At 37.4% G+C, this 9,153-nt stretch overlaps 1 long non-coding RNA gene across 1 annotated transcript; it reads left to right on the forward strand.

Moving 5' to 3' along the window:
* Positions 1 to 6: 6 nt before the first annotated feature.
* On the forward strand, positions 7 to 1,464 carry LOC111739026. Its single transcript, XR_002780062.1, has 2 exons — positions 7 to 431; positions 655 to 1,464. It is a non-coding gene; the product is annotated as an uncharacterized LOC111739026 (long non-coding RNA).
* The last annotated feature ends 7,689 nt before the right edge of the window (positions 1,465 to 9,153 follow it).

Here is a 9,153-nt window from a genome sequence, read left to right on the forward strand (position 1 = left end):
GAACGTCGGCTCGCGACCGGCTTCGCCGCTTCAGCAAAAAAGAAGCCCTTCGCGTCCGCGGTCTACAGCTGCAAAAGTGCAGCGCTTTTTTGCTGGCGCTTCCCCTTCCTCCGCCCCATCCTCCTGCCTATTTCTTCTTCTTTTTTTTTTTTTCTGAAAAGAGAAAAACTCCAACACACAAAGAGCTGAGCATGTGCAGCAGGCAAAAGTCTTAAAGGCACCGCAGTTCCACCACGTTGCGGGGTCCGCAAGAACTGGGAGGGGCGGGGGTTAGGACAGCGAGGGTAGCGGAACCGTCTCCGCGGAGGGACCCCTCCAAGGGGGAGCTGTGCCTTCCACCGAAATAATGACTCCCCCGCCCCCAACAAAGAGCCGAGAGGTTCAGAACCCCCGGCGCGCCACCCCTTGCCGACGCTGCCTCGAAACCCCAGGTATCTCCTCTTCTGCTTGTCAGTGTTTCCTCTTCCATCTGGGACAGCATTCCGCTTGAAAAACACCGCAACATTGGGGCTTTTTTCAGAAGAGCAGAAAAGATGCCCCAGAAAAGCCGTTTTCCATCCAAAGCGTCAATCTTTCCTCTTTTAGATGACTTTCCAAGATTTGATGGCATATGCTGAAATTTTTGCTTTGTACTTTTGTGCCTTCTCTAAACAGGCTATTTGAACCCTTGGGAAAGGAAGCCGAACACAAATTGCAGCCATGTATACTCAAGTTTCAACAAGGTTACTGGAGCAGACAGTATGAAAAAGAATTTGAAATCTACCAAAGGCATTTCTGACAGCTAAAGGAGAAAAGTTTTAGTTGTAACCACACAGTCATAATATTATTGTTAACATTCAACTCTTGTTTATTTTGGACCTAATGTACCCACGTCATCTCTTTTAATCTCTATCATCCCCACTTTGCAGATGAAATCCTCCATTAACCCCATTTTGCAGATGAAGATAGACACAACAAGGATGAAAGGTTTTGTCAACGGCAAGTTAGAAGAAAGCAGTGAACTGAGCTTTAAACACAAGCCCTCTGACTTCCATGTTTTTTCCACGATTTACCAGGCTGTTTCTATTAGCAGATGCTTTGTTCTGCTTTGGTGAATAAAATTTAAGTGTTGGCTTGATTTGTAAATGCCTCAGCAGTGATTTTAGAAAAACAAAGGTTCATAAGGAGGTGGCTCCTTGGAAAGTAAAAATAAAAAGGAAAATGATTATTTTTATTTATATAACAAATCACAATTCTCCCATAATACCAACATCGAAAATGTCAACTTCAAACCTTAAAAATTAGAATAATCCCTTCTTCCTTTCACATATTTTCTATAGCAGGATGCTCCTTAGAGACCACTTGGGATAGGAGAAGAAGAGAAGGAGAACGTACTGCAAAAAGAAAAGAAAATTTTAAAAGAGAATATTGTTCTGGACCAAACCTTTTAATTTCTATGGCTATAAAATCTAAAAAAAAAAAAAACTCTTCCTAGTATTAGCCATACATGAACAATGTCTGCTGCCTTCTCCAATCTTTTCCTCACACCAGCCAAAGTTAAAAGTCAACCACGTTTTCCTCACATCTAATGCAGAGTTGCTTTCAAACATGTGGAAAGTGTCCAAGCTCTTAAAACCATTACTGAGTGTGAAGATAATTCAAAGGGTACACTGGAGCCCCTTTAAAAAGAAACCACTGCTCAACTACATACTGATGATAGCCTATTTTCCAGCTAAGGATTTGCCCATTAAAATACATCTCTTTTAATCTTGTAACCACTATAATCAGCTCAGTACTTCATGATACACTGAAGAACATGCAACCCCAGGTCTTCTCTCAACATTGCCTTTAGAATCAAGCTGGCTATATTAAATTTATATCAAATTATTCTCAGGATCGCAGGATTTCCACTTGCGCTATATCCTATTTTTCTTCAAAATTCTTTAAGTCAAGATTTACTTAGTAGCTATTATGAATTTAAGCAAGAGAGAAAACAAAGATGAATAAAACATTTTTCTACCCCTGGATAAGCTTATCTTCTCTTATGCTCACTAGATTGTGAGATCCTTTTACAATTGAGTGTCACATATTTTACAAATATACACACAGAAAACTTAAATGATTTAATAATGGTCACACAAAAATTCGGTGATAAAGCTTGCCTAGAATCTCGACTATGATCAAGAAATTTAAGAACTCCAACATTACGTTATCTCTTTTTTTTTTTTCAATGTAGAGTCAGCATCCTAGCGGTGCTATGCAACACTACAATAATTTGTAGTATTGGTAACACCAGTTATAAATCTAGCAGAAAAGTGAAAATTTACTCTAGAGACGTAGTGGAGGGAAAGTCAGTTTTACTGAAGTAGAATGAAACTGTTAAAATGGGAATTATTAAAATTTCTCCAAGGGGAAAGATAGAGTATATTTGTTTTCTCCACAATTAGCCTTGTATCAGGATCTTTAGCTATTTTGAAGAGTGTGTTTTATTTCCGCTTATACCACTTAACAATGGTACTATAAAATGATAGGGAAAATCTATTTGGCACATGGCCAAATTGTTTGAAGGCCATTCAAATGATACATTCACTGATGTTTTTATTGCTATTCAAAAAGTAATAAACCAAAGCATCTCACATCCCCTTCTCAGTTGCTTGACTGAGGAATGATCTCCACTCTGGTTATTTGTTCACCATTTGGCCCATATGAGGCTTCTGAAAGCAGCCAAGATAATGAGCGTGCAGATAGTCTGGCCCCAAGAGCCAGAAATGCATTCATCGAAAGGAATCCTTAGTGTGATTGAGGCAGTATTTTTAAGACACTGATAGAGCAGGAATAGTCTGTGAGAGTAGGCAGGAAAGAAAAAGTCAACTTTAGGTACTCATTAAAAAATTATTGAAGGTATTAAAAGTATTATAAGGTTATGATCTGAAATACACACCCCCACCACCAAAATCTGACACTCATTTTTCTCTTGGATTCATTCTTTTCTTCTACCGGTTTTTCTTGCTGTCACACTTGTAAACACACACATACACTCTGATCCTGCCAATTTTTCTACTTAACACATTTCAAACATATTGTTATAAGTAAATCCAAGGAAATAAACCCAAAGAGTCTAAATTCACTATGCAGGGCTAATCCATTTAAGTGGGAAATAAAATGAGCATCCTTAAAGCTCTCATCCTAAATATTCAGACTTGTTACCAAAAAACAGTTGATTGCTAGTAGTCAACTGCAGAAATTTGACCTTTGTGAAATTTAATTCAATAAAAATAACAGCTAGGAATTCCTGTTCAACATAGTAGGCTAAGGATATTCATTGACCTCTGTTCCAAGCTCTACTAACATGATAGGAAATAATTTTTTTAAAAAAAATGACAAAGAAAATGGGAAAAGAACCAACTAGTAGATGAGAGGTGTCAATGCACTTGGAAGGGTCAGTGTATCAGAAGGAGGAAAGTAAATGGAGAAGTGGTAACTAGCATATACATGCCTGCTTATACATGTACATACAGACATCTGTGCCCCAAGCCGACAGAGCAAGCAGACCAACTTGGAACAGAGGACTGGGAACAGAGTTATGTAGGGAAATAAGAGATGACTAACAATAAGAAACAAGTCTGTTTCTCCTGAAGATTTCAGGAAAGCCTCAGGACTCAGAGGCAAGAGATACCTTGGAAGGTAGAGGTAAGGCTCTAGGATGAAAACAAGAATGGTCGAGGTCAATAAAAGGACCCACAGCCCCCTTTTTCACCGCAAGTGGCTAAGGAGTACCCCAGACACTACCCTTACAAGAGGTTTACTCTCTTAGAAATTGAATCAGAGAGGCTTCAGACTTAGGGCACCAGGTATAACAGAAGGAAGAAAGGAGGTATACAACTGCAAATGGGGAGATGAAGCAAAAATCTGTATATTTAATGGTAAGATTTTCCTGCCATCTTTTCCTATCTGTTTCCAGAACACCTACAGCCAACTGAATAACCCCAGGCAGAAAACTGAAGGATACTTATCTGCAGAAATCAAACAGTCCAAGAAGAAAAGATACTATCACATGGAATCTCCTAAGCAAATGGCAAGCCAGCTTCCACATCACCTCTGGATCAACCTGCCAGTCAATAAGCCTCATTCAATCATTTTTTTATGACCCCCTCTTAAATACAAGCAGTAAAGTTTCATTAGACATAAAAGATAGAAACAAAAGCAGAGAAAAGGAAATTAGAGGAAATACAGTCAATTGATAAGGGATTTTGCAACCATAAAACAAGACCTGATTACTCTTTAAAAAACAAAAGGACATTTAGAAAAAAGAAAAGGGGCGGGGAGGTAGCCAAAATTAAAATGCAATAAAAAGTTTGGAAAATAAAGTCTAGGAAATCTCCTAGAAATTAGAATAAAAAACAAAAAAAGTTTTCCCTTCTTATCGAGGAGGGGAAAACTAATAAAATTAGAAGATTCATCAATGATTATGCATAATAGACTATTTTAAATTAAGCATTCATAATATGTGAACATTTATTAATGTGATAGTACATTAATGCACAATTCCTAGGAGCAGACAAAATTGGTTTGTATCAATTTCTTCAACGTAAAATTTCTCAGAAATGAACTTAGCCTCCAGATGAAGGACCCACTACAGCCTAAAATATTGAGTTAAAAATGACTCACAAATGGAGAAAAAAAAGAAGGCAAATGCAATAGGCTGGAAGAAAGAATCATATTAGAATTCTCAATAGCAAACCTAGATGCTAAAAGTAAGTAGAGATATAAGAGAAATTATTTTCAATCTAGACTTCTATACCCAACCAATCTATCATTCAAGTATAAGGACAAAGAAATTTTCAGACACATAAACATTTACAGAAATTTATTTCTTTTTTCAAGAAACTACTGGAGAATGGAATAAATGGAGAAGAGACTTAACATAAGAGAATTGTACAGAGATCTCCTAGGATGACAAATAGCTGTGCCCAAACCGACAGGGCAACCAGTCCAACCAGAGGACTGGGGAGAGAGTTTTCTAGGAAAATGATAGCAACAAGTGCTTGGAACAGTTTGAGCTTTTGGAAAATATATTAATAAGATGTGACAGATTCTGAAGTATTTGGGAGGAAAATGGAATAAGCACATAGAAATCTAAACAAATAAACAAAATGAAGCAATCGTTGATTAGAAAATTTTTTTAAAAAACCTGTACAAGATGGCTCAGCTTTAAATAATACATATATAATCACCATAATGCAAATGCTATTGATTTAACCAAAAATGTATAATATGTCTCTATTAAAAAGATGAGAGAGGGGTAATGTGTAGCACTAAATCCTTAACTCTTTAATAAAAAGTAATTGCATGTCCAAAATAATGAATCCAGAAATAACAATATAAGCATACTATACTGAAGAAAGAGTTGAAAGCTGCTTTATCTTAGGGGATAGGGAAGAGAGGGAGAAAAATGCAGCATTTTATTATTTAAAAATGAAGCTTTTAGTACTCTTTAATTGAAAATTTAAAATTATTTCTAAAAAAACAATATAAATAAACCAATATATGGATTTAAACTAAAGAAGGTGGCATGTGGGCTCAGACTCAAAGAAACATGGGTTTGATTTCTAATTCTGCCACCTTTATACTGGTTACCTTTGCATGATCCATTAACATCTGGGCTGCAGTTTTCCCACCAATAAGATGGGAATAACCAAACTACCTGTCAATGCCCATTTCAGAGCTGAGATGAAGGTCCAGACAATGATGTCAGAAAGCATCTAGTAAATAGTAGAGCACTATACAAACTTTGATATTTAGTTTTCATCAAAAATTATTCTTAGGAACAATTAATTCTAATCCCATGAGAAAGGGATCTTGAAAGAGATTTAGGATGATACAAAACACAAATACAAAAACACAAAGAAGTAGGCAGAGCTGTAAGAAAGCTAGGTTATTTTAAAGATGAATCTAGTCTATTTTACTGATGGACTGCAACCCAGAAAAGTAAAGTATCTTATCGAGACTTATACAGTGGCAGAGCTAAAACCCTAGTTCTGCTAAAACGTACGCCAAGTTGTTTTTTGGGGGGCGGTTGTGGGGGTGGGGGTGGGTTGGTACTATACCTTTTAGTTAGGGCTAATAGGAGAAGTTTTCAGGTTGATTAATCATCTATACTTAGCTCTAGAAAGGTCTTCCAAATCTCAATAAAGATAGTAACTTGCCCAACATCAAGAAGTTAGTGACAGCAGAGACAAAACTAAGCCAAATAAAGGACAACCAAAAATGAACCTTGAACCAAAAACTTGGAACCAAATCAAACTTTGCTAGCAGAGCTAAAGGCATCCATTAAAAGTCCAACTCAGGGTCTGCAACATACACATTATCAATTCATACCAGTTAACTAAGGGATTAAGGTTCCAGTCTAAGTATGGAGAGAAAAGTCAGAGAGGAAATAAGCATACTAAAAAAAAAAAAAAAAAAAGGCAATTAGACAAGCCAAGGCAGCAGCAAAATTCTTCTCGAAAATGAAGATGTAAAAATTTGATTTACTGAATGGGAAAAGGATGTGAGAAAAAGAGAAGAAAACAGAGGAAGAAAGGGCATGGCCCAGTGATGGACTAAATGTGTCAAGAAAGGGTGCCTGAATCTGGAACTCTCCAAGCTATTGCAAGACATCTAATAGGCTTCTCTATCCTCCCCTCATTGGGATAATGTTGAAAGGAACGAGGACATGGGGAAGATAAAAAGGTCAGGGACCTTTTCTCCTGGGAATCATTTGCTGGCACTTTCCTTCATGAAGATGGAGATCAAAGCCCTTTTTAAAAATAAAGTTCTATCAGTAAAAATGAACAAAAGTTCAGTGTGAATCAGGTAACGAAAAGGAACTATCACATTCTTTCATTTTCAGAAGTCATAATTTTCCCCAATAGATAATTCTCATTTCTCAAGATGACTCATCAATAATCGCTGCACCATGCTGTATCATCTGACATCCAAATAAACCAACTTTGAAGGGTCGTACACAGAAAAGTAGTGTCATCAAATACAGAAAGGTTCTTGTGATTTTGAGTAATAAAAAGGATATTTTTAGTTATGAGAAAATTCAACAACTGCTACAATCAAACTCTTAAAGCACTGCCCACATACAGATAAACCAGGCAGAATTTCTGAAAACCTTTAGTTAAATAGAGGTTTGTTGCCTGTTCCCTCTGTTTAAAGAAAAGGTGAGTCACAGTAAGGAAAACAGGAAGTACTTAAAAAACAAAAGACCCCAAGCAAAATAAACAATTCATAAGAACAATAACATCCTAGCTTTTAGAAAGTTGCTTGAGGTCCTGACACAGGAAAATATGTTTACGTTTACAAGGAGAAGAGCCTGAAAGAGAATTATGGACCCTCTGATCAGGAAAGACTATAAGCCATGAGGATATAGAGAGGTTTCCTTGAACAGAGCTCAGAGACAAAGAAGCACAACACAGTACACATAAAAAAAATTTAAAAAAAAGAAAGAAAGAAAAGAAAAAGTATCTGACAAATGATAGCCAGGCCCCACAAATCCCGATAACACGGCATTCTACTTATTAAAAACATCAGTCTTGGAAGACTCCAGGCACAATAATTTTGAAAATGTACACAAATAAATTAAAACCAGCCTTCTGATTGTTCTTACTGTAAGTCCCTCGACCATGTCCCTCTGCAAAGCTGAAGTGAAATTTTAAATTAAATGAAAAAAAAAAGTCAACATGAACATTGCTGAGTTTCAGCAAGAGCCCCAAGTTCTCCGTTTTTTAATTAGAATGTAGTCTGAAAGTCTTTCTGCACATGAAGACATGTATTTTTCTAGGTTCTGTGGTAAACAGAAAATGTATCCACAACTCAGAAACATGTGAAGAAGTTTTATTTATTAAATTATCTAAACCACTTGGTAGCAGACATTTTTAGACCTGCTTTATGGCCATGTTCTTCCTCACTGGACACCGTCCTTTAGTTTATGGAGGTAGAACAAGAAAATGCCTAGAAAACTGGACCAAGAGCCAGGAAGGAGACACAGTCTCCACACAAAACTGTGTGCCTCACTCACCCTAAGTTCTTTCATTTGTAAAACAGCAAAACATATTGGCCTTCCCTGCTTGAATGTTGTTGGGAGAATCAAAATTCCAAATGACATGTCGAAGTTATTTTAAAAACTGCAAAGCCCTATTTGATTGTGCCTGCTTCTGGAGAAAACTGCTCTAGGACCCAGTGGAGCCACGTGACATTAGAGAGTCCTAAAGCAAGTTCCGTAATTCCTTCGCATCTTGATGCCCCATGGCCTGTCTCTCAAGTGGCAGCATCTTCATAGCCTATTGCCTTATGCCTAGGTGAGGTAAGCTACCATATGTGTGGGGTGACTGCGGCAACCACGGGACATGTCCAGATAACAAAACACACTACCCCACATTCTGGCTAAAACTTGAAACTCCAGTTCAGAGATTTAGTCCTTCAGCTTAAGGGTTTGGGGGTACTTGTAGCAGTCGTTAACATCTTAGCATGAATGACTTTTACCTATTCCTGAAAATAGTTTTGATAAGGAATATAGGAAAAGTGTAAAGGTGTATCACCCCCATCGCCAACCCAACAATCCAGAATACACGCAGCACACACATACTGTGAACATTCTCTGACTATTACTTAGCATGTTCAAAGAAAAATGACTCTAAGGAGTCACTAAAACTCTTTAATGATTTTAGCATAATATGATATTCAAGGAAGAAATGTTTATATTTTTTTTCAAAGAAAACCAATGAGGGACCAAACACAAAGGAATTAAATACTAACGGTGGGATATTAGAGTGGCTCCTGGATGAAAGGTTTGACCTGTACCTCTAGTCGATTATGGTTGGCAGCTACATCCTGCCTAGTGAAGGCTGAACTAGCAGTGGGATTCTGGCATCTCTGACTACTCAATGAGTAAATTCAAGGGGAGAATTAGAATAAAGGGGTAGGTCTTCACTGGGAAACACCCTCCCAAGACTGAAGTCTGGCAGGAATCATCAGCAACAGTTCTGACTATTTTTAATGGCTAAGAGGATGCTTCAGGAAACGTCAGTCTCTGAGATTACCCCAAGTCCCTTCTACATAAATAATAACATCATTACCGACAGATTCTTGGCTCAACAGATCTGCTTTTAAACATGCAGACTAGTCAAA

The sequence above is a fragment of the Pteropus vampyrus genome, unplaced genomic scaffold (assembly GCF_000151845.1).
Source record: "Pteropus vampyrus isolate Shadow unplaced genomic scaffold, Pvam_2.0 Scaffold46, whole genome shotgun sequence".
Classification (NCBI taxonomy): domain Eukaryota; kingdom Metazoa; phylum Chordata; class Mammalia; order Chiroptera; family Pteropodidae; genus Pteropus; species Pteropus vampyrus.